Source organism: Lacerta agilis, chromosome 1 (genome assembly GCF_009819535.1).
Source record: "Lacerta agilis isolate rLacAgi1 chromosome 1, rLacAgi1.pri, whole genome shotgun sequence".
NCBI lineage: Eukaryota > Metazoa > Chordata > Lepidosauria > Squamata > Lacertidae > Lacerta > Lacerta agilis.
The window spans coordinates 47,035,780-47,062,543 of record NC_046312.1 but is presented as its reverse complement, the minus strand read 5'-3'; positions in this window follow the sequence as shown (position 1 = coordinate 47,062,543).

The following is a 26,764-nucleotide window of genomic DNA, read 5'->3' as shown; positions in this document are numbered from 1 at the left end:
CGTACTACATGGGCCCTTGGTCTGATCCAGCAGAGAACTTCTTACCTTCTTACAAATGCCCCATGCTATGTCTGCTGCTGTGGCTGAGCCATCAAGGAACTGCTCTGTGCTACCTGCAGTATTGAAGCAAGTTGTGGGACCGCCCTCTCTTTTGCCTAGTATGTAAAGGGTGAGCGGTGGCATTTCTCTCTTTCTCCTAGTGAGGCTCCAGCTGTCACTCCCTGCTTCCCAATCCCATGCCTTATGCAGTGAGCACTGCTTGTCAGTGTGCCTGTGGCTCCCCTTGCTGAGTGTCCTGGCCCTTTCCTTTGGCTGCTTGGCAAAGAAGTACTTCCTCCGCTGGCTGGCTCTTGTGTGGACTTTCTGCAGGCCTCATGCCCTGGTAGCTGTGTGGTTGCTCTATTTGATGGGCTCTTCTTCCTCTCTGCCTGTGTGCGTTGCCCTGGTTGTACACAATGATTGGGATTTTGGATCCCTTCCTGTGGGACTGCCTGGGGACTGGCTGTACTGGGATTGTTGAGGATTGTGCCACTGAAGCTGATGGAATGAGGTTGCTATGGCATCATGGTGTGTGCTGTGATGAAGGGGGTATGCTGGGAACTCTGCCCTTGTCATTGTGGATTTAGTGGCCATCTCAGTATGGGCATCAACACCAGCACAGTCCCAGACTTGTGGGCAGTAGCAGCCTGTCTGTTGTTTTTATGCCATTAAAAACAAACAAACAAACAAAGCTTTCTGGCTGTGTGTTTTCCCATTCCCTGCCAGGCTGAGCACATATAGGATACGGTAGCTGTTCTGCCATAACAACAGCAGCATATTTCTCTTCTCCTACCCCCAACACAACTAGGGTATTGCATTACTCTGTCATAGTATCCCAAGAACTTTAAAAGGTATTTATTAGTTTTACACCCAGTTAAGGCTTGCACAGTCTATGAAGAAATTAAGCCACACCTTTGCTGTTAATGAGATCAGAGTTCTCATGGAGGTGCTGAAACTATGTTTGGGCTAGACCATTTCAGGCTACAAGTGGAGGTGCACAAGTCTGAATACTCTTTCATATATATATATATTTAATTGAAAATTAGATGTTAAGGAAAATAAGAAGCATTCAAACCTAGGCTTTCCTTCGGCACTTAATTATAGATACACAGGGGTTTTTTTTCTGGAATGGAAAAGCATTCAGTCATGTGAGCCCCTACCTGCAGTTTGCAATAGTACACCCAGGTATAGATCCATGACCACAGTGAGAACTAGGTATGGCAACTGTGCACCAGCAGCTTAGCTTCTTGTGTAAAGAATAAAACAGCCTCCAGCAAAACCAGTTTGTTTAGCAGTGTCTCTGTCTTAACTCTGTTAAATATGACTACAACCCTTACCGTGTTTATCTTGACGTGTGCTCATTATCATTCCCACTTTATAGGTAGGAACTGAGGCTGGCAAACTAATACTAAAGCACACACTTGTTTGAGCTGTGATTTCACCCCAGGTTATTTATTTAATTTAGAGACATCCAGCTCTTCCTTCACCAGGCTGCCGAATAAGAATTTCACCTCTGGTGGAATGCTAATGCTCAGCATCTAGGCTTAATGTTTTTGTCTCAAGGTCCTTTAGTTGTTCTTTCTCAAATGTTCCTCTTTATTACAGTGTAGCCACGGAATGGCTGCTCAGTTCTTGTTTAAATAGTGTAATAGACAGTGTCTTCTGTATGCACACTTGCTGCACTAGAGGGAGTAGGAATCTCGTTTGTGCCATGGGCAGCTCTGCCTGAAATCAGACTAATATACTCTGCATGCTGTGCAGAGGCCATCACCAGTCTGATCAAATACTGTCATTGCTAAATACAATTCAGCGAAGCATGAAGATCAGGACAAGGAAAACTCCAGAGCTCCATACGATAACAAAGCTCTTCCTACAATAAGTTTTGATTTATCCCTCCATATCAAAATCTCATTTAATTCCATTAGCAAGCAGAGGCCACCTATAAAACAGAGAAGAGGCTTTGGTGTGTACCTGTGCATGCGCACGCGCACGTGCACACACACACACATCATTAAATGGGCTGGAGGCTGGAAGACCCAGAGGAGCAAACATTAGTGTTAAGTGTTGTGTACAAGTACACAAACACAAAACAGGGCCTATTGGAGGGTGGGTGTGCCAGGAGTGCCTTTTGGCCTGGAGACTCAAGCTCAAAGAAAGCCTCAAATTTTGATATTTCTTAATTTGGGGGCTTTTGAATATTATTGTTATTGTTTATTGAATTTATATACCGCCCTATAACCAGAGGTCTCAAGGCGGAATAGTTTCTCAACTTGGTTTTGTACACATTGGAGCAAACTGTGACACTCTCACAGCTCAAAACTGCAAATTTAAGAAAACGAGAGATGTGATTTGGTAAAATATATGTGTGTTAACTTATATAGATGTAGTCATATCTACTTCACTCTGGAGCCTACTTCAGTGCTTTGATTTGGGCCTGTCTTCACTTTGGATCACCCTCACCTCAGACACCCAAATTCGACGCAATCTTCAGAAAACCAAAGCTTTGGTCCACCAATTAACTTGCACTGGGTAACAAAAATGGCCATAACTTTCTGGGGATCAGGGAGGGGGTTTCACATTGACACATAAAACCTTCAGACATAGTAGCCCCCAAGAGGGTTTGGTAAAATTTCAAACAGGTACGTCAAGGGTGTCTTTCTGTTTCTTTAAACTTTTTTTTTTTTAAACCCAACAACCATTGTGGGAATAACCAGCGCCTCACGTGTGTAGCCTCACACGGGGCACCAGTTGTGGGGATTCTTTTGCTGGCACCTCCCGTGTGCAGGATGCGATTGACCTCACACGGGATGCCAGTTGCAAGGGAAGGCAGCCTGCGGATGGGACGGCCGGTAATTCCGGAGCCTGCTCACACCGTGCCGTGAATGAAGAAGAACCGCTGGCTGCAATCTGAAGGTTTTGAGTTCTGTGAGTTCGATGAAGGTTGCCTCGTTGAAAATGGTTGCAAGCGTCTGTCTGGTCCAAGAAACTCCGAAGAGGAAAATAAAGCTAAAGGTGGCCAAAACTGAACGGCCAAATAAAAGGTTTTAAAAGCAAAATGGAAATAAAACTACGAAGACTGCAGTCTGGAGGGTAACGGCTTTAGCTGCCCTGCGTGGATGGATGGTTTCGCTTTCACTTTGCCTAGGCTTGCCACGCAACGTTCTCTCTGGGCTTTTCCATGCGTTCTCCACACCACAAACAGGGAGCGACAGCTTTTATTGAGTGAACAACCAACGTCATAATCGATACACAAACCAATCACAACACTGTTGCTGCCCTAATTTGGGCGGGAAGCAGATTAACTGACCACTACCAAGTTCAAAAGTTTGGAACCAATAAACTCTGCGGAAGGATCCCAGCGGTAAATAGCCTGCCGGATCCTGTTATCACTTTTCCTTCCAAGTGGAAGGATACAGTAAAATTAAGCATAATCAAACACAATCAAACACAAATAAACACAGGTGCAAGCGCACATGAAAAGCATATTCCCACAAACCATAACCTTTTTGTAAAATGTCAATGTAAGGGGTGAATAATACAGCCTAGGCAAGAGGACAAAGAGGGAATTATAATAGCCTAAGTGGGTATGTAGGCAGCAGTGAAGGAATTATAATACCATAGGCATGGAGGGACAAATGAGCAAGGTTGCCTGAGAGGATACAGCTGTAGATAAAATACAAAACCAAACACTATGGCCAAAATTGGGAGAGGGGGACAGAAGTGACACTGCCCAAGTAGCTGAAAATAACGAGTATAGTTGGGGCTCATCCAGACTTTCTTTTGTGTTGCGTTTCTAGACACTGGTCCGAGCTTTAAAGTTCCATGTCTGAGTGTGGTTTTTATTTTTGTCTTGGTGATTTCCCAAGGAAAACCTGCATTTCATCACTGAATCATAATAAACAGGATTGCTCCGAATCAGTAGTTGAATGTGGGTTTTCCTGGAGAAAGCAGTGGGACAAAAGAAACCTGCCTGGACACAGCGCTTTAAAGGGCTGACCTGTGCCTGGAAAGCAACAGCACAAAAGGAAGTCTGGATGATCTCTTAAAATGAAGATGAGAGACATCTGTTCTTTTTAAAATGAAGGTGGGGCTGGGATAGCTGGGGACGGGTAAAAAATAATTGAGAGAAAATAGGTAGTGGAAGAAGCATGAGGGTTGATTGGTTTGTTGCTTTATTATTATTATTTTTAAAAAGTGAGGTACTGGGGAAAGAAGAAACTGGTTGGGATGGGCCTCAGTTGAATATGGGGGGGGGGGGGAGAGAGAGAGAGAGAGAGAGAGAGAGAATATAGCAGTCATTGTTTGTTCCCGCTGCCTGCATAGCAGAAATTGTCCCTAAGTTGTTCTTTTTTGATGGGGAGGAGCCCAGTGCAGAGGTATCATCATAATTATTAGCGTCATTATTACTATTACTACAGATACAGCGGTGCCCCGCTAGACGAAAATAGTTTGTTCTGCGAAAATTTTCGTCTAGCGGGTTTTTCGTCTTGCGGAGCGGCAATGACAGCCACGCTCCGCAAAACGGGAAAAAAGACGAAAATTTTTCAACTTGCGAGGCAGCCCATAGACTTTTTCGTCTAGCGGGGCAGCCTTCCGCTAGACAAATGCCTTCGTCTAGCGAGTTTTTCGTCTAGCGAGGCATTCGTCTAGCGGGGTACCACTGTAATATGGTAAAATCATAATATTTTGTACAATTTTATATTCCCCATTTCTTTTTCTGCTTTTTTGGAGGTGTACTAGAAATGGTGTGTGCTGAGGCCTGCAAACCTTTCATTTTTGAAATAATAATTATTTTTATTAGAGATTTTCTTGGTTTACAAAAATATGTGCATTGTCTCTTTTTTCAGGTTGTATTTTCTGCGTATCAGTTACATTTGTTGTGAGACCTGTTGGCCTGTGTTCGTGCTTCTGTGACCTTGCCTCTTGTCCTTTCTTTTTTAATGTGTTTGTTTGTTTGTTTGTTTGTGTGTGTGTGTGTGTGTGTGTATCCCTCATTCCAAACAAAGCTTTGTTGGCCTCTTTCAAGATTCCTTTTATGTGGAGCTTGGCTATAGACTCTTATGCATTAGTGCTGTCAAAGTCCCAGTTCTGAGGATTTTCTCCCACCGTATGCAGGTGTCTAAATATCACAGCATACAACTCTTAAGCAAGAAAGCATGTATGTGGACATGACAGAAATATACAGGTGTGCTACAGTGGTGCATACTTTGCCCTATAAACCTTTTTTTAAAAAATGCCATTTGCACAGCAATTTACAGTGCATTCCTAACCATGTTTATTCAGTAAGTAGTTCTATTGAATTCAGTGAGGTTTGCTCCTAGGTAAGTGGTGTTGGGATTGCAGCCTAAATATTGGGGAGTCCGAGGAGTTGCAATTCAGTCTGAGTGTTTTGTTCTCAGGCTTGCTGGACTTCTGAGAGGTGCTGCACACAAACCCTGAAGGTATTGCCTTTTTAATCAATAATGAGAGCAGATTCTTCCATTAACCAGCAACTTCATTGGTGTAACCAGTATCCACAAACAAGAAAAAGAATCCAGCACTAATTAAGTAGTGTATGAATGCCTCTGTGCCTACAAAGCATGATACCATAAACATTTGCTGTTTGCCAATGCTATAATAAGGGAATTTCCCACAAAAAAAGGAAAAGGTTGACAGCTATGCCAGGGGAACTGTACTCCTCTCATCTACCATTGGTGTCATACAATGAGCATCAGTTAGGACAAGGCTTGTTCTGACAGCTAAAATTCTGGCCAACAAACAGGAAGTACGTACAGCTGCATCCTACAGCTGCAATTTTGGACAGAAGCTGCTTCAGCTGAACTTGGCAGAGGTACTGTTATAATTCCATCCAAAACACAATTGCAGATAATCTCCTAACTCCCCTGGTATGCAAATCTTGAACTGAACTATAATCTTCTCAATCTTCCTTTACCCAAAGATAGAAAATGTCACTATTCTGCAGCCTTCTGGGATCGTTTCTGCCCTCTGTGTCATCTCAAATATAAATGCCAGTGGTGCTGAATTTTCATCAGCTGCTTCCCTGAGCACCTGAAGTATGTTTCATCAGGCCCTGATGACTTAAATACTGATTTCATCACCTCCCTACCCCCTATTTATCTGATCATAGATACCTTTCTAAGAAAGAAAGAAATGCATCTGAATACCAGTTGCTGGGGAAACACAGCACCCTTCCTGTACTGGCCTGCTTGTGGGCTTCCCATTAGCACCTGGTTCATCACTCAGGGAACTGTACACTGGACTAGATGGGCCTTTGATCTGTTCCAGCAGGACTTCTCTTATACTGGAAATGCAACAATACCTCCTTGTACGTATGTTATATGTTAGCACCAACCCTGCTTCATCTTCCTGACACATTTCCATATTGCTTCCAACATCTCTAGCTCATCTAATTCACTTAGTACATTTTTTGTAATTTTATCCTGAACCATTTATTAATCTCTGTAGAGGCATGCTCTTCCTTCCTTATATATATATATTCCCTTTCCTGTGTGCTTCACTTTTGATCCTGATTTCACTTTCAGTTAAAATTGGCCACTTCTTTATGCAGCCATATTAATCTCTCGCATGTACCTTTCCATCCCGTTTTTGGCACTGGAACAGACACAATTGGGCCTCCACATCTTAGAAATTGCAGGTCCTTCTGGGCTACCCATTTCTTTAGTTTCTATGTTTAAAAAAAAAAAAAACTGAGAAGAGCCTAGGTCCCAGACTAATGACTAATTCATAAACCAGTTCTGTTTTCAGATTGAAACGGGAAAGAAAAAAATAAGAGCGATAAGTAACAGAACATTTTTGGGCAGATTTTAAATAGCTTCCATATTTTGAGGGTGGGAGGAGATGTGGCAGGTAGTCTGTAACTTCCTACCTCACCTTGTGCTCACCATGGGGCTGTGTCATAGTCAATTGGACAGGGTGCGGCTGATCCATGTTTCTGTAGGAGCTTACATCTAAAAATTTGACAAAAGGGAATCAACAGAGGAAGGGGAAGAAGGGATAAAAAGAGAAGTAATGTGCAGTTGTTTCAGTTGCACACAATGACTCTCAACCTGATTTTTACCATTATATTGTGGTACAAATCAATGTCAAGAATTTGGGGGGTTTGCTCATAATTTTGACTCACACTTGAAATTTTTCATGGTAAGGAATAAGCTTCATGATGATACATGCCACGGGGATATACCGTATGTGTGTATGTGTATGATTCTGAAGTAAACTATTCTGACAAATACATAATTACATTTTCCTGTACAGACGACAGAGAAAAAGAAGAGAAAGTTGTTGATACATCTTTACAAATAATAGTGGAAAACAATTTGGACATATGAGTGTAAAATTCATGATGGAAACAAGAGTTGCTGATCTTATTTGTGGGTGTTGTTTTTTGTTGTTTTTTGTTGTTGTTTTTAAGGTGCATCTGTCTCTATCTTATGTGGAGAGCTGGGACTTCAGAGCTCTTAATCAAATCACGATACCCAGCCACCACTTTCCCTCTGATTCTAGAGCACCTGAAGTATCTTTGCACATCTACAGTGTTCACTAAGCTGGATCTGAGGGGAGCTTACAACCTGGTCTGGATAAAGATGAATAGAAAATGGCTTTGCAGACAAGATATGGGCATTATGTGTACATGGTCATGCCTTTTGGACAATGGAATGCCCCAGTGGTTTCTCAATATTTTATGAATGATATTTTTAGCAATTACTTGGACCAGTTACTGATAGTTTACAAAGATGACATTCCGATTTATCCAGCCAATTCTCAATTACATGAGTTGAATGTGAAAGCAGTGTCGCAGAGGCTCTGGGAGTACAAGCTGTATGCTAAGTGAGAGATATGTGCATTCGACCTTGCTACCATTGGTTTCCTTGGCCACCTCATCACTCCAGCAAGGGTGAAAATGGATACAACTAAAATAGAGAAAGTACTCTCCTGGCAGTCTCCCAAAACAAAACAAAAAAGACCTTCAAAGATGTCCAGTGTATGACCAGAAGCACAAGAATCAGGGAGGGTGGTTCACGCAATCCCCTTAAGATGTGCTTTTAACGTAGGACTGCCACATGAGAAGAATATTGGACCAATGGTGATTCCTCCTGCTGATATTGGCAGATATGTGGAATCCCTTCATTCAACAGCCAGAGAGGAGGCGACAGGGGCAGGGCTAGCCAGCATGACCCCACATTCCCCTCGCATGTCCTTCTACTACATGTGATTGTCTGAACTCATCTAGAATGATATGGGAGAAGAGTCTTACATATACATATCATGAATCAGCCATAAGTCTTTGTACCTGCCAGATCGACCACTTATAGACCCCCAGGTAGTATAAATGGGTGCCATGTGATTTCTGAGACATGGGTGCCCCAGTCTTGAGACCAACCAAGACTCAAGTCGAAACAAAATAAAAAAAAAATCCTTCCAGTAGCACCTTAGAGACCAACTAAGTTTGTTATTGGTATGAGCTTTCATGTGCATGCACACTTCTTCAGATACACAAAGGCTCATACCAGTAACAAACAAAAGTGGATGTTGGAGGTCACATAGTTGCCATAGCTGAAATCCACAGACAGACTTCCAGAAGTGAAAAAAGGAATATAAATATCTGAGCTGTTTTTGGAATATATGTCTAGATTATATAATCTAAATACAATTGTTCAAGCATAATCTCTGTTGTTCAAAGAATGTATACACATGTTTATTAGGCACGACAGCTTTTATATGGCCCATCAGCACCAGTTTCCAAGGCTTAAAGCCATTAGTCTGTTTGGTGAATAGGTGTGAACACAATGTCTAGAAAATAACTATAATTTGTTCCTAAATGTATGTAATTAATCATTTTAATGAGATAATTTACAGCTGAACACTTGGAGTACTGTATGGGACGGCAATCTCCATTGATGTGGCTTTGTTTCTCAAGCCATCAGCCTTTAATTGGTATGTGTATATATAATATTCTTCTGCTGATGTGCACGTATAATTCACACAGCAGGATTAATGGAAATAGTGCATGCATCCAGGGGAGAACAAACATCTCCTTCCACTTCATATGTCCATCAATCTTCCTGTTATTCATGCGCTACTGCCCCTATATATCGTTGCTATTCATCAATGGTTATTTTTCTTTCAAATGTGAATAGCTGAGCTCCTTTCAATATGCTTGTTCCCACTTACAGATATATATATATATATATATATATATACACACACACACACACACACACACACACACACACACACACATATATATATATATATATATATATAAAATACATACACCTCTTTCACCTTGAAATAATGTTTAATAAATTGCAATTACCTTGAAAAGTCCTTCCATAATTGATCTCTTGAGTTTATTCTTTGGTTTCTAATTTTCTTTGATTTTAAATTAGATTGGCTTATTTGATTAGCACAGCAGTCAATAGATTTATCTGCTGTTGTTGCTGAGAGCCAGTTCTTTAAAAAAAACAAAAGAAAACAACCCCCAGCTTCCTTTTGGCCTAAGATTATCAGTTATGTTCCAAACAAGTGGTTTGGTTAGGTTTTTACTTTGTTCACATTCATATTATTTTACATATAATTTTATAGCATATAATAGGGATGGGAAACTGTTGGCCCTCCATATGTTGCTGAATTTACAAGCCCCATCAGCAAGCATGACCACTGGCCAGGTGTGATGAGAAGTTGTCGTTCAGCAATATCTGGAGGGCAGAATGTTTCCCACAACTGGCAAAGAATGATTGAATCAGAGATATCAGAGGGACTTGTGATGCAGAATGCTACTGCAGTATCCCTGACAGACATCTGTTCAGGGTCTGCTTAAACACCTGCAGTGAAGGAGAGCCCACCACCTCCGGAGGTAGCCTGCTCCACTGTTAACTCATAGTATAAGGAGGATTCTCCTAAAGATTAGCCCAAATCTGCTCCCTGCAGTTTTCACCCATTGGTTCTAACTTTGGCCTCTAATATATCAGAGAACAAGTCTGCTCCATTGTTGGCATAACTGCCCCTCAGATATTTGAAGTATGAAGAATTTAGTAATACTCAATTCAAGGTAGCCTCATGTCAATCCTCTGAACTCTGTAAGTTCAGAAGGTAACTTTGTAGAACTTTTAGCAGAGGTGTAAAGCACAAAGCTGGATATGGATAACTTTTGGACCTCCAGATGTTGCTGAAATCTACAACCATCACCCACGACTGTTGGCCATGCTTGCAGGGGCTGATGGGAGTTGTAGTTCAGCAACATCTGGAGGACCAATGGTTCCATACATCTGCACATGAGTGCCCGGTTCCTGAATTCAGGCCCATCTTATCCATAGGGGCTACTGGCACGGCGCACCAGGGCGCCGGCCCCCCCAGGGGCACCCCCGCGAGCCCGCTGGCATACCGTGCGCCCCCTCCCCAACCCGCACCCGCCCTCACGGGCAGACGGGCGCTCGGGCTCCGCCGGCGCAGCCGCGGCCGCCCATGCTGCTCCCAGGCGGGCTGGGAGCCAGCCACCCTCGCCTCCAATCCCGCATGGGGAGCCCCAGCTGGAGCGGTGGAAGGGTGCGCAGAGCCCCGCGCCGCTCCAGCACCACGCCCCTCATCACCCGCTCGCCCACCCCCCTCCCGAGGAGCGGCCAGCGCGGGAAGGAGGTGGCCCCAGAGGCGGAGAGGTGGCAGCTGGGGGCGCCGGAAGGATCGTCGCGCCACGGCGGCCGATCTGCCTAAGACGGCCCTGCCTGAATTGCAGGGGGTTGGATTGGATGACTCATGGTCTCTTCCACTGAATTCTATAATTCAGTGATTCTCTATACCAATCATAGACTTAATTGCAAGACTGACACAAGCTACCTATTCTGGGGTAAATTTAGAGCCTAAAGTTTAGACCCATCTTACCCCCCCCCCATGCTTTTTCTGGCTTAAGAAACAGTGAAGCATTCCACTTCAACCTCCCAGAACAGCAGCATATTAAAGGGAGGAGAAGTTCCTTTTAAAGCACTATTGTTGCCACTGCTATTTGGGGCTGGGAGTTTTTGGCCCGCAGCGGATGGCTTGGCAGACTTGATCCAATTTGCAGGCTGCCACTTCATCACTTCTGTCTCCCCCCACCCACCCACCCACCCACACCAGGTGGGAGTTATCCATTAAAATATGGGGAAATACCTGTGTCTGGCTAGTTGTACACTCATCCAAGGGGGAAAAAAACAACTAGAAGCAAAGAGAGGAGTTCCTGCCCTTTTGAACTCAGGCCTTAATTTTTGTGGAAAACGTGGGTGAAAGTTCAGAACAGACTGTACATCGACTTCAGATTCCCCACAGTTTATAGATTTAAATTCCTGGTTGGTATTCATCTAAATAATTGCACGAGTGTAATTATTTTCCCCACATGAACCTTGTGACATCCCCAACCCTGCTTAGGAGAACCCTAGAACAGATTTCTAGGATGATGGGGGGGGGGGGTCCTGTTCCATAAAAGGAAGTTGGTCTTCTCATGCAATTATTTAGTTGCACACCCTCCACTGTCTCTGTCAGCACTTCTCGGTTTTATCACTTGGGCCCAGATTAAACAGCTCTTGGACAGTCCTGCTTGCCTCATGAGTCCCACCCACCACTTTTGGTAATGAGTAATGATGCATCAGCCCTTGCCCCATATTCTCCCTCTATATGATTTTGTTTTTATGATTTAGACTAGCATCCTGAGAATTTGAGCGTCTCTTTCCAAACACACACCTTGTACTGCAGTCAGAGCAGTATGGTCCATTATAGCTATTGAGGGGAGGTTTCTGTAGCTCAGCGTTTTAGTGACACAAAATCCCTTCAGTGGCTCATGTCTGTGTTAACCACGTTGTAGAATGAGATGAGGAACAAACCGTTCTGCCAGAACAAGAGTTATCCATTAACCTGCATCGCAATGGTAGTTCCCAGCACGGCTGATTGTGTAATTAATCGGTAACTGGAGGCATAGAAATAGTTCACACACCAAACATTATCCTGTATGTTGCACCAGAGTCCATGGGGGATAGGTTTGTTGGACTGGCCCTCAACACCTCATTCTACTTGTACTAGAAGGGATTGGAGAAGAAAGAAAGATTGGCAGTTTCCATGCTTGGAAGCACTGGACGTTGGTGCTGGATACTAGGATCAACAGGAGATAGTTGTGCCCTTGCTGTGGCCCTATAACCTTGACACCTGATTAGACAAGCGGTTCTCTTAGCACTAGATTCAGTCTGTTAGTCTGCAAAGATTAAATAGAACATGTTTTAAAAACACCTTTAATGCATGTGCATGTCCTTTGATACTTATGTACACTTAATAAAGTACTAGATAAGGCACAATGTAAGGACCAATGATAAGCACTATACATTTAAAGCAGAAATATGGTGATCTGTTTTGGACAACACTGGGTTTACTAAAAAGCAGCTACTGAGCTAAAGTGCTTCAGTGTCATTGACTGTTTTAAAAATGGAAGGAAAACAGCATTTAGCATCAAGCTTTGCCATGAATGAAATCTTCAGAATCAACAGAACTGGTCATGTATATTACAGTACAAAATAATACACATTTGCAAAATCCAGAACAGCTCAACTTCTCCATAAATATGAGTCAAAATTCAATGTCACTCCAGGTTTGATAGCTGTTGTGTAGCTGGTAGACAACTGTCTATAGTGTCCGTGCGTTATTTTTGTACACCCTTTGAGTTGGTTTTACTGCATCAATTCAGCTGGGGAAAGTGTATCAAACGACACTAGCTCTCTAGGTAACAGTGGGCTGGATCCATAGAGCTGCTTGTATGAATGGATACCAATTCTACTTACCCAAGGAGGTGTCTCCAGGTTTCCCCGATACCCTACTCCAGCAGTGGCTCCCATGCTACATGCCATGATTTATCCAGTGGTGCCCCGATTTCAAGAGCAGCTTTGAGGGTGGGGAGGTTCAGGGAGATGAAGTGGGAAGGAGGAGGTGGGAAGGCCCTGCTCTTAGGAACAAAACCCTTTTCCATAATATAACAGCCTATGTGCATGACGATATGGACAGACCATGGCTAAACATTAAAGTTTTTCTAACAGACAAATTTAAACTCAAAATTGTGCTAGGCCAGCGGTCATTGCTAATGAAATCTGGAACCCATGGGAGAAATGGAGAGATAAACCCATGGAGGATATATCTTCATTGCTTCCCCTAGTGTTATACTAATCCTGCCATACAAGGTGGCTCAGTTTAAGGACTGGTCTGGCAGTGGGTTGCACCATTTAATAGACTTTTATGAACAACCTTTATCTATATAGAAATTAGTCAATAAATTGCAAGGCCTGTGCATCAGTTGACTCATTCTTCACCAAGCACATCATTTCATTACTGAAACATCAATAAAGAAATCTGGACAAAGAGATTTTTGAGTGCTTAATTTTAGAATTTGAATGCAGTACAAAAGGATTAGTTTTAAAGATATACTCTTTATTGAATAATAAAACAACCAACTCATTCTCTCTGTTAAAGGGAGTTTGGGAACAAGACATAGAGCAGGGGTCAACAAGGTTTATCTTGCCTGGGCTGGATCGGTCCTGCAGAGATCCCTCTGTGGGTTGGATTGCATGTGTGTGTGAGTGCATGTGCCTGTGATTTTTGACGTCTGCATATTCGCAGATGTGATTTTCGGTGCTACGGAAGCGAGTCCCCGTGCTGCGCCGATTTAGCGCAGCTGGCGAGCAGGCGGCTCAGTTCAGGGGCGGCTCGGGGGCCAGTCAAATAACCTCCACGGGCCACTTCCGGCCCATGGTGCTTAGGTTGCTGACCCCTGACACAGAGCAAGTAATTTCAGATGAGGCATGGTCAAATATCTGGAATAATCCACTGCTGCAATGGCCAGGGAACTTTCTTTAAAATGAATTTCTCACTGGTATCTCATGCCCATGCATTTAGCACACATACCTGGCTCTAGAGGATGCAACCGTAGAGTGGATGTGAGGTGCAAGTAACATATGTACTGGAATTGTCTTGCAAGTTTTTTTCTTATTGGTCTCTGATTTTCCAAGAAATAGCAATCATCACAAACAATAATGTACATTTGTCTCTGCAACTAGCACTTCTCAATGTGCGGGAGGGTGAAAATGAAGATGTAAAATGCAAGTCTTTTTATATTTTATTTTACTGTTGGTGGCTAGTTTGGAGATAGCTGGAAACTGGCAGATAACTTAACTTTTGATTCATGGCTACATAGACTCTGTGGTGGAAACATTGACTTAAAACTTGCCAGAGGAAAAGCTAAAGCAATGGACTTCTTTGCAGTCTGGCATGTGTTCATGGAGTATATCAAATTAAATAAACAGAAGCGTTTTCTCCCAGCTCCAGTTCTGAGATAAAGCCTTACTTTCTCCTGAACAGACAATAGTAAACATTTTTTCTCCTGGGCAGCCCAAAGCATGGCATGCATGTTTCTTTCCCCAAACTATGTGTATGAAGTAGAAGAGAGGTGCAGTGGGAGGTTTGTTGCCTATTTGGGGGTTCTTATTTTTTTTGTTCCTTACATGTTCTGACTGTTGGATGTACCTAAATTTTTCCATCAGTACTATTTCTTATCTGTGATATGTTGCTGTTGTTGTTGTTGTTGTTGTTTAAAAGGAAGAAAATCCTGTAATTTCTAGTTCCCTCAAGATAATACAGATATTTTTGCTTCTCTCATCTGTTGAGTTCTCCTGTGCCTGTTCTCTGTATTTTGCTCGTCCGCTTTAAGCAGAACTGTACAGGGATTGCTTCCTTTTATATTATATTCTATCAGTCATAAGTCAGAGATGACTGGAGTTGTAATAAGGGATACATGGTTCTGTCTATAGCTGGTCCATAACAATTCTGCACGTGTTATTTCATAAACCCAATCTGTCCTGCATTTATTTCCAATTATTTCCAATTATTTAACACCAACAAAATGGATATATCAATATTTAAATATGTATGGAGACCTGTAATACATAGAGACTTGGGATAGAATACTAGTCTTGCTCTGATTTAATCAAATTCTATCCTAAAATAAAAAGGAGACTGTTCCTTTTTTGGGGGGGACACTGCATTTTAGAGACACACAGAACAAAATGCATCTATTCACCTGCAATTTGGCAGAATTTATCCAGTGAATAGGGGCTAGTGTACTTTCAGATTTCATCCACTTCTATTGAAAGAGGTATAGCCATTTTACTTGTGAGACAGTGTGTGAAATATCTGCCAGAGATGGAAGGGAATGAATCTAGTGTAATTGGACAGTTATCACAGAAAAGCTGAGTTCTTTTCTACCTGACAGAGTATAGTTAGTGATTATCCAGTGCTTACCTGGCCATTGCAGAGTGTTAACTGGTGCTCTAATCAAGGTATGAATTTGCTCATTAGCAATCAGTGAGACCAGGAGCAAAGCATAACCAGTTATAAAAACCACAGATTTAAGATTTTAACAAAATCAAATCATTCAGTTTATTTGTATAGAATATGTATAATAATGTGAAAATGGAAGAAAATAAAGGAACTTAAAGCAATTCAGTATAGTACCTTTGAAAAGTGGCATGAGAATAGGATAATTCCATTGACAAAGCTCTCTAGACTAGAGTTTGCTATTACCTATCATAATTGAAGATTTGGCCTTCTAACTTGCTCAAGGCCATCTAGTTGTGAAATAGAATTTCCAAGTACCCTGGCACATTAGATTTTGGAATAAACTTCATAGTTACCCATCCAGGGTTTTGGGTAAGGATCCTGTGGCCTTCAGCTGGGTGAAAGCAAATGAAGCATAGTTGAATAGACAGCAGAGAGATTTTAGAAATGATTCTTTTAACACCTTTCATGTTAATCATGAATTGCATCAGGAAATTGGAATTTCCTGTGTAAAATGTAGATTACATCTTACAAAGTAGGAGTAACTGGAACCCTTTCATCTTCAGCATTTCTCTGCCTGGGATATTATTATTATTATTATTATTATTATTATTATTATTATTATTATTATTATTATTATTATTATTTTATCTATGTCCCACCCATCTGGATAGGCACCCTGACACTTTCCAAGATAGTTCAATAATGATTCTACATTCGTTTAGGTGTCATGTCGGTTGCCATTTTTACATTCCTTAAAATCTCATTATGCTGATGGCATGGTATTTCCTTCTAACCTTATCATCATCCAAGATGTCAAGGTCTCACATGACTGTCACTGAGAATCAGCAAAAAGTTCCAAGCTGCTTGCACCAAAGTGGCACAGAATTGAATTTTTCCGTTCTTGTCATTAACGTTAGTTCCTCGTGGTTGCTCTACTTTCCCCCGAAGTTTGCTGTAGTTTGAGGTTCTGGAGGCCTAGCAGGGCCCAGTTTAAAAGGGAACCTACTTGTGAATGTTTCTAAATATTTGTTACCAAGAGTAACACCAAGGCTAAGATAGTAGATCTCTTTTTGTTTGGAAGAGAACAGCATTCTTAGCAGGTCAAATCTATAACATAGGCGATGGTGGCAAGGTGGAAGTGCATGGAAAGTTCCATCGCTAGAACTGACATAGCCAGATCAGCTACCACTTTTTAATCAATAATCCTCATGGAGACATGACAATAGAAGCAGACATAAATCTGGTAACTCCCAGCTATGGCTGAACAGCAGCAGCAAAGCTGGTGGGGCGGGGGAGGAGGTTTAAATAGTAGGAGCAGTCCTTCCACCATCCCTGCTGCATTTCTCAGTTACATGGCAAACACCTCTGAGAACCACAGCTGAAAACAGAGGTTGTGGGGGAGAAACGGAGAGGGGGAGGAAATAATAGAGCTGGAAGGGACCGTGAGAGTCATCTAGTCTAACCCCCTGCAATGCAGAAATCTTTTGCCCAACGTGGGGCTTAAACCCATGACTCTGAGATGAAAAATCTCATGCTCTACCCAGCGGTGGAGGAAGCCACTTGGGAACCTGGGGCCAGGGCGGGGCCAGCCATAGGGACGGGGTGAGGGTGGGGCGAGCTGGCCATAGGGGCGGGGCACACCGCGTGGCTTCTGGAGTCTGCCTGCCTCCTGCCACTCAGCCACCCTACAGCTGGGGGGGGGGGGAGGCAGCAGGCAGACCGTCTGGGCAGTGTGGAGCCTGTGTGCAACCTGTGAGCCTGGGAGAGACGCATGGCTCGGGCGCGCTGCAGGTTCCACGGTGAGTGCCACCTGGCACTTTGTCACCCCTCTCAGTGGTGACACCCGGGGTGTCCCGCACCCACTGCACCCCCCCTTCCTCTGCCCCTGGCTCTACCAACTGAGCTAATGTATAGCTCTTCCCCCGACTGCTGCTTTCCCCCAAGCAGATTGCGCTGTCCCCTCCCACATCACTTTGCAGACATTTCCTGTCAACCGAGGATCCCATATCCATTCTTAGCCGCTGAATTCCTTCTTTGGTCCTAAGCATGATATTTATCAGGCACTGAAGAAAGCATTCAAAACTTTAGAATAATCATGGAAATCGTTTTGATTACAAAAATTTATCCCCTCCCTGCAAACCTTCCCTAGGTATTATTATTCAGCTATAAATAAATCATTCAAATCGAGAGAATGTATATGAATGTATCATATTGCTGAGAGGCATTTCGGCTTAACTTAAGTAGTGAGAGAAAGTTTCCGTCTGCCCTGCCCATGAAGAACAAATCCCACGGCATCATTATTTGAGAAAAGTATGCACTGGGAAATAATTTGTTTTTCAAAGAAGCATTGGAGAAGATCTTGACAAGCAGTCTGAAAGGGTGTTGCTGCTTTTACCAGTAGATAGAGCTAATCCATCTGTGATGCTATAACTATGAATAAATGAGTGTCCATATTATATAAAAAGGCCGTTGGAACTGGACAAATAAACCCACTGCAGCGAATCAGAAAGAGGAAGAACGTTAAAACATACACACACACTCTCTAACACACACCTTGGCATTTCTGTCTGAAAACTGCTTCTATTTTCTAAATGTCTTAATTATCAGACCAATTAGTCATCATACTGGGAGGGGGGAAGGAAATGAAGGTCACAAGTTAGCTCAGATAAGGCATCCTTATTAATTATGGCACTTCCTGTGTTATAATTAGTCACATTTTAATCAAAGCCCATGACAAAAGAATGCCAGGTGTTCTCTTGTAAAACTGTGACGTTAAAAAAATAGTATATTAATTTCCTGTTGGAAGCAGGACCTATAACTTGCAAATACTAATTTTCCTGTTTTATTATAAAACATATAACCAGACCTGTTTCTATTATTAGCTTCTTTCATTTGAGCTCTATATAACTTTGTCAGCAGCATCAAACGTGAGCAGGATCCTAATTCAAAAATACATGTGATTGGATATTGAGTTATGCTACTTTATCTGGTGTTTTGGCTTTGAAAAATATTTGATCTGAACAATCAGGATATGCTGAAGGTATTATCCTAGGATTTCAAGCTATTCCTCCATTCACATGGGGAGGGAGGGTGATTTTTGCCAATTGCCTCTTCCAAATTCAGCCCCCTCCCACACCATCCCAAGGGGTCCCCCAACCCCCAGAAGCATTTTTTTTCAGGGAGTACTGGGGAACTGCAGTGGGACAACGATATCCCATAACTCAAAAGGATCCAAGCAGTGCATATGTTTTTTTAAAAAATGTGGTGAAAGGCATAATCCTAAGTCTGTATATAGTCAGTTACCAAAGGGAAACTTTTACACCTTGATTTTAAACTTTTCTGCAAACACCTGTTTATCTCCTTGAATGGCACTGTGAGAAGGGGTCAGGAGGAATCCTCTCCAGCATGGCAAAGTGCCATCTGTCTGACTGGAAGTGACACATTGCAAAGAAAGCAGGCCACTCTGCCCAACCGTGAATAAAGGCAGGGTGAGAGACACATTGGGTTTGAGTCTCTGCCACCAAGAAAGAGAAAGAAAACCAGGAGCTATAACAAATCAGCATACAAGAATTGGAGCAGGAGTGAAAGAGGTAGCGGCAGAGAGAGTGGGGATGAATGGAAGCCTGTAAAAGAGTGTGTGCACATGAAGCTGCAATCGGAGCCCCATCTAAGAGTGGGGAAACTGGAATGGGAGGACACAAAGGGAGTGTAAATGTGTGAGCGAGCATGAAATGGGGAAGAACAAGCAGAGAGCCTGGTAGCACACAGGCAAAAACCATGGAAAGCAAACGGAGGCAGGAGTAGGCTAAGCTATGGACTAGAGCAGGAACAGGGAGAAAGAGGGTCGCCTGTGGTGAATTAAGAGAGGATAGTTTACTGCTGAGCAAGCATTAGCAAAGAGGGGAAAAACAGATCAGAGAGGAAGGTTTGTAAACTTAGGGGGAAGCATACCCCAGGGGCTGGTGATGTGGTAAGAGTAAAAGCAAACAGGCATATGGGGCATAGCTATCGACTTTTTTAAAGGGAAATTCCCTTATTCCGAATAGGATTCTTCGCAAGAAAAGGGAAAAGTTGACGGCTATGATAAGGGGATGCCTACTGATGGGAAGAACCTCAACCTCAATGTGGGGAAGGGCTCACCAGATGATTGTGGCCATAAGAGACATGCTGGAATTTGGGACCCACAAGGAAGATAAGAAGCATAACATTCTGTGGTCTGTTTATTGCAGAATTGCCAAGGAGGAGGATGAAAGTATTAAGAGAGAGGAGGAAGCATAGAGGACACTTGGGACATGATGCAGGGCAAGATTCATATGCCTCATCTATGTGTATTGCAGTGCAATTTGTGGTAATCTGGGTTTTAATGGTAATAATCTGACCTGTATTATTGCATTTGAAATATGAGCTGCAGTTCCCAGAGTACCCTGGGATTGCTAAACCACTCTGAGAATTGTAGCTCTGTGAGAGAAATAGGGATCTCCCCAAACTCTCAGGCCCCTTAAAAAGCTACACTTCCAAATATTATTCACAGGAAGCCATGACTTCTTAAAGTCGTATGATACTGCTTTAAATGTATAGTGCATATAAAACAATTTGTCCATTGTTTGGTATGTTCTGCTTTGCACCAAATATTTTCTAAGTGAGCATCCAATTACTTAACTCCACTGTCAGAGGCAGTATATGCCTCTGAATACCAGTTGCTGGGAATCACAAACGGGGAGAGTGTTGTTGCATTCTGGTCCTGCTTGCAGGTTTTCTGTAGGCACCTGGTTGGCTGATGTGGAAATAGGATGCTACACTAAATGGACCTGACCCAGCAGGGTCTTTTTTATATAATTTTATTCCTGTTTGATTCTTCTTTCACTTCTGTTTCCGTTCCAACCCAAATACTGTAGTTTGTTGTCCCCATTCTTTCTTTAAATTATCCTCCCTTGCAGCTCATATCCCACAATGGAGCCATGGCAATCTGCTTTTCTATATTTTTGAGAACTGCCCAAGGCAACATATTTTCAAAACGTTGGTGCCCCTTTTTCAAACAAATAGTTCTTTTATTTCCCCACCCTTTCCAACCACCTTTTGCCCAAAGGAATGCTGGATAACTAAAGATCCCTCCCCACCTTAATTGTTTGTGGGGGGTTTTCAGCTTGAAAATATTTTATTTTTCTTTGCTTTTAAAGATTTGTCTGGCTTGGTGAAGAATGTGGGTGAGCATTGTGCTCCCCTCCCTTGGTACCCTGAAGGGTAGCTGAATTTTCAGGAAAAGAGTCAAGGGTTAGGCAAGCCTGGGGAGGGAGGTGAGAGAATATTATGAACTGAGGCCCAGATTAGGACCATGAAAAAACTGTTCCTGGAAGTTGTGGTGAAATCCACAGAAGACATTTGTCAGAAACGCCCAGCACTGGCTTTTGAGGAAGAACAACCTGTTTATAAAAGACTACGGATGGATTCGCCAGTTTATCCCGTCCAGTCAGAGGCCTCTCTACCACCAGAGAGGACCTGCCCCACAGCGCCCCCTCCAGCCTGCTCCACAGCTCCGCCTTTGTCCACACACCAGTGCAAGAAACCTTCACACAGGGCTGCTTATCATCCCTTTGATTTCACCTCAGACAAGCTGGACCCAGCCTATGAGTGGCCAAGGGAATCTTCTTCTGCAAGGAAAACTGGTGCAGATGTGATTCCTCTCCTCCGAAGCACTCTGGGCCAGTTTCCTTTAGGCTTGCATCTGGATAAGCTGGGGCCCTGGTGTGGAAGGAGCACAAGGTCAAGCTGTGGAAACTGTGTTTGGATCGAGGCTACAGTGACAGCCTGAAGTTCTTGGAGGTGGTACCTGGGATCAGGCTCAAACCCTCAGGCAAAGGGAATTTCTGGTGCCTTGTGCAGTTGGCCCCAGTGGAGAAAAGGTGTGGTGAAGCAGACAGAGGATCGGACAGAGAGACCTGGCTTCAAATCCCCAGTCAGCTATGAGGCCCCTCTCACATGGCTACAGTGCTCTGTTTTTAATGTTTGATGCTTTGTTATGTTTTATATATTCTGTAAGCCGCCCAGAGTGGCTGGGGAAACCTAGCCAGATGGGCAGGGTATAAATAATAAAATTGTATTGTTGTTGTCCAGTATCCTCGCTCCCCAACAAACTAGGGAAAGATAAAATATAGAATAGCATTTCTTTTTCTGCTGCAGCAGTTCTCAGATGAACCCAAAATGAGCAGGCAGCCTGGCCATCTCCCAGCTACAGAGGAGATGGAGATTGTTCTCTGAGAGAGGAAGGGCTGATCTTGCTCAGCAGCAATTGATCCCAGATGTCATTACCCAATGTCATCCACTTCTGACCCAACCTGTCAATGTGTCTCAGCTCCCTCACTGGTTGGTTGAGCTTCATCCAGGCAAAGCACTGCTGGTAAACCATTCTCCCTATTCATAGATTTTTATTATTGTGCCAGCAGCAGATTGATTAGCTCTGTAGAGCTCTCAGATGTACCTGAACTCAAGGGGAAGGATTCTAAGAGAATACTGTATAACTTTAGCTACATGCATTTCCTGGCATCTTCATCATGATTTAAATTATGTTTCATTTCTGCAGATAACTGAAAGTTCAGGCACTGGCAGTCCAGTTCCTATGTGTTTATACAGATGTGCCTCACTGAGAGTTGCGCCAGAGTAAGCATGCTCAGGATTGCAGCAGTTAGACCGCAACTTGCAAGCATTTAACTTGTGCACATTCAGCTTTATGCACTTGGCAAATAAATAAATAAATGAAAAGGGGGCAGAAAGGGCACTGGCATCCAGGAAAAAAGACTGGCAATCCTACCCGCCACTGAACCCACTGTGTTTTGACTATACATGATTTTGGCTTTAGGCACGATCCCTGGAATGTAACCCCCACTTAAGCTGCAGGCTTACTGTAATCACATAATTTTCATTGTGCAATACACACTGTCAGGTTTGAGAGCAATGGGCAAATAAGGGAAGGAAATTCAGTAGTGATGACATACGAAGTACAGGCGGCGACCATTTTGTGCACATCCAATTGATGCATGCCTTCTGACTGCAGAACAGGGGAGTAACACGGTGGGATGAGTTTATGTGTGCTCTGCTAACGTGTGCAGGGGCCAGGAATGGAACCCCCACACAAAATGGTCACCGTCTGTATCTGCAGATCTGCCCAGCTTCTAGGTCCAGCAACTCTAGTAATGTGGGGCAGGGCCATAGCTGGGGGTGGTGAGGGAGCCCCCACCAGGAGCACATGCGAGGGGGCCGCACAAAATTGGCTTATAAATATGTTGATAAATATGGGTATGTCTATATTTGGGGGGTGGGGTTTGAAGGAGAGGCAGAGCTAATTTGTCCATGGCTAGGGGGTGCAATCTAGACGGTTCTGCCAGGGGTGCAAGATCACCTAGCTACAGCTCTGATGTAGGGGCATTTCCAGATGAACTGTTTATTGAGGATTCATTCTGATTAGATGGCATTGCATCAAAGCAACTGTTACCCCACACTTTTCAGTGCATTTTCCTGTCACTTTCATTATTGCAAAAAGTCAGATCCTTGGGGGAAGGAAGTTTGTTGTGCAAAATTGTTGGCATCTGTCTCGATGGCATCTGGAAGAGTGCGCCTTTGGGCGTGAAGTCAAACCATTGGAGAGTTACAGCACCTGCTGTGGCTGTAGAGACCAATATATGAGAGACAGATGTTTTGTTGCAGCCAGCGGTGTAGGAAGCCGCTCAGGCGCCTGGGGCACGGCGCCCAGGGGTGGGGCGAGCCACACATGGGGGGGGCAAGCTTCCCAGGGGGGGCACAATGCAGGGCCTCCAGAGTCTCTCTGCCTCCTCCCACTCAGCTGCCCTACAGCTGCGGTGGAGGCGGCGGGCGGACTGGGCAGCATGGAGCCTGCGCACACTCAAGCCACCGTGTCTTTCCCAGGAGAGATGCGTGGCTTGGGTGGGCTGCAGGCCCTGCGGTGAGTGTTACCCAGCATTTTGTCACCCCCCTCAGTGGTGACACCCAGAGCGGACTGGGGTGCACCCACCACACCCTCTTCCTCTGCCCCTGATTGCAGCTGGGGCAGATGGTGTTTGATTGTGCAGATGGAGGTGGTACCATGGCGGTTCTTTTTTGTTTGCTTCTCCCAGCAGTCATTTCTCCTCTGTTCACTGCTGTGGATACATTGATTGCAGTGGATACCTGATTGTTGATACCTGACTACAGTCTTCAAGGGATTCCCACACAGTGAGGTTAATGTTGCCAACATTCATGTCACATTTGTAGACATCAACACAGAATTGATTGAATCCCACCTGAAAATAGCAACAGTCTGGAAAGGTCTAAAGATACACCTGTTACCCAAAGGTTCCTTCTGCCATACCCATATGTTTCAAATGCATGCTTGTCCTGAGAGCTTTTACATCCCTTGCTTTCTCGCTGTCACCCTCATTTTTTTCACATGGTCAATTTCTTTATGAGAAGGAAGTGCTAGAAATGTGCAATGCTTTTTGCAACCCTGCTTTATTTGCAAATATGCATATTGAGTTGCAGGGCAGGGGAGCATATGGGCATTCAGACATTATGTTGACCTGTTGGTTAAAGTGTTGTGTTTTTATTTATTTATTTATTTATTTATTTATTTATTTATTTATTTATTTTTAAAAGGTGCTTAAAACTTCACTTTCACTATATCTTTTAAATTTTCAAATGTACAGATCATATAAGCTCCCCTTATATTATGGTTGAATGTTTATTTTATTTCTGAGTGAATTACAATTCAGCTGTACTTGTTTCAGCAATTACAACTGGATTTCTTTTCCTTTTAAGAGAAAAAAATGCAAGTATAAGAGCGTGTCAGAAAGTAGCAACATTAATTAGCATTAACAAAATGGGTTATTTATCTACATATTTAGTAGAGTTGTTACCTAGACATGAAAGGCAATGTAAGCTATTACCATCTTTACCCTATGACAGTTACCTGACTGGGGAAATGAAATGTCTCTTTTGTATTACTATTCCATTTTTGTTTTGCTGTTAGACACTCCAAATTTTGCAGAACTAGTTGAGGTATATCTATACTAAATTCAAAATAAATTATGTGGTTATTTGCCATGATGGTTCTTGTTGATTGTGTGTTCATTTTTTTTTCAGAGGTATCATTTTCAGAAAAGGAAGTAGTTTGTAGAGTTTATTCTTACTCATAAATGTTTTCCTTGAGAGTATCAGATAATAGCATCTTGAATACCCACCACAAGGCTGAATGTTACTTGGAAGGCTATATATGCTATTACTATTTTTACTGTATGTCAGGTACTTGAGCTTCTTGAATTCACAGCAATAAATGAAATAAATGTATCCATTGCATTACTGGTCCATTGAGCCAATTAGTCATTTTACCTCACTTGGATAATGGAGATAAAATTCTATTAATGGTCTACTGAGACAGCTAGTATTGTGACTTCATTGGCTTTGCACCAGTGAAACAGAAGTAAAATCTTGGATCCTATTATTGACCTTTTGAGCTAGCCAAATAGACTATCTGCAATAGATAGCACATTTTAAAATAAAAGGAATTGCTGCAAAAGAAAGCCACAGGCACTGTAAAATACTGAGTTAAGGAATTAATATCAGGCAGCTGTTTTAAATCTTCTTAAGTGTTTGCCTCAGATAATTTTCAGACAATTTCTTTTTAAAGCATCCCTGCCACATATACAACACTTTAATCTCCAGGATTATACTAAACCTCATTAATCTAATGCAAATATTCTCTAGTTTTAGTTCCCATCATTTGTTTAGGTTGATTAGAATTTTTCTGTGTACATCAATTACACTCCAACATGGCTATAATTATGATTCCAAATCCTGTATTCATGTTATATAGAGCAACCAATAGTCTGCTATCTGGAATAAATCAATCAGGAAAATAAGTTTTATGGCATTCTGCTTTGAAACAAAAGCTTTTGACCACAGTCCACATTTTTGAAAGAAAGCTTGACCTTTGTGGCTGAGAACCAGCAGAACCCACATTGCTTCTGCAGGGGCAAGTCCTGTCTCACAAACCCATTAGAGTTATTTGAGAGTGTCAACAAGCATATACTGTAGATAATGTGTACTTGCAACTTTCAGAAAGCTTTTGACAAGGTCCCTCACCAAAGACTCCTGAGTAAGCCTAGCAGCTCTGGAATTAGAGGAGAGGTTCTCAAGTTGTGGATCAGGAATTGGTTAAGCAACATGAAGCACAGATGTCATGGACTGGCTGGCTGGATGCCAAGGAGTGGTGGGAGGCACCAGCTGGGGAACCCCCAAGGGAAGAAGGTTTTGAGCTCGGGGACTGGTGGTGACAATGAGTGGTCAGAGGGAGAAGAGGGAGCAGACTGGGAGAAGTAGGTTTTGAAAGCAGAAGAGGTAACAGGGTTTACAGAGCAGGAAGAGTGTGTGGCAGAAAGCAGTCCAAAATCAGAAGCAGGGGAGGAGGGAGGCAAAGAGGCAGAGATGAGTCAGGCTGCTGAAGAAGCTAGGGGGTCTCCCAGAACGAGAACCAGAAGAGGTATGAAGAGGAAGGAGTAGAGACAGGCACGGCGACGCAGTCTCAGATTGCTTGGGAAGGACATGAGGGAGGAGGAGACTTAGACAACTATGGGAAGGTGGGGGATCTTCAGTTCCAACAACTGCCTCATAGAGGCAAGATCTACTGGGATGAATTGCTGTGCTCACTAGGCCTGACCTCCTGAGTTGAACTTGTTTCCTTGAATAAAGAGTTAATTTCACTGACACCATGTGATTTACTGCTGACCTACTCCTGATAACAGGTAGAAATTGCTATTGAGATATGTGCTTTTGAACCTGTTAGGAGTGAGCAGTGAGGTGGCCAGGTTTGTTGGTGATAGTAAGGGTGGATCCACACACAGGAAAAACCCTGCTATAAATAATCCAGAAATTAAATTGTTATAACAAAAGGGGGGAAACGCTATGTAAAAATTGTATAGAAATTTCTTTTGCTCTCTAGCACCATCTGGTGTTGCATGTTTATAACATATTCAAAATGTTGTTTTCTAACTAATGTAGCTGAGTCCTAAATTGTTCAGGGTGGTTAAAACAAAAAGAGATTGTGAAGAGCTTGCAGTGGACCCAACCACTTAATGATTTAGAGCAGGGGTAGTCAACATTTTTATACCTACCACCCACTAATGCATCTTCCTTGATGGTAAAATTTCCTTACCGCCCACCAGTGCTCGATGGAAGGAGGATTCAACTTGTGCCGTAGAACCCCCTTCCACGCCCACCTAGAATCCTAAAACTCCCACTAGTGGGCGGTAGGGACCAGGTTGACAACCCCTGATTTAGAGCCTTAGGCAGGAGTTGATCAAACAAACAAGTTTTATTAAAC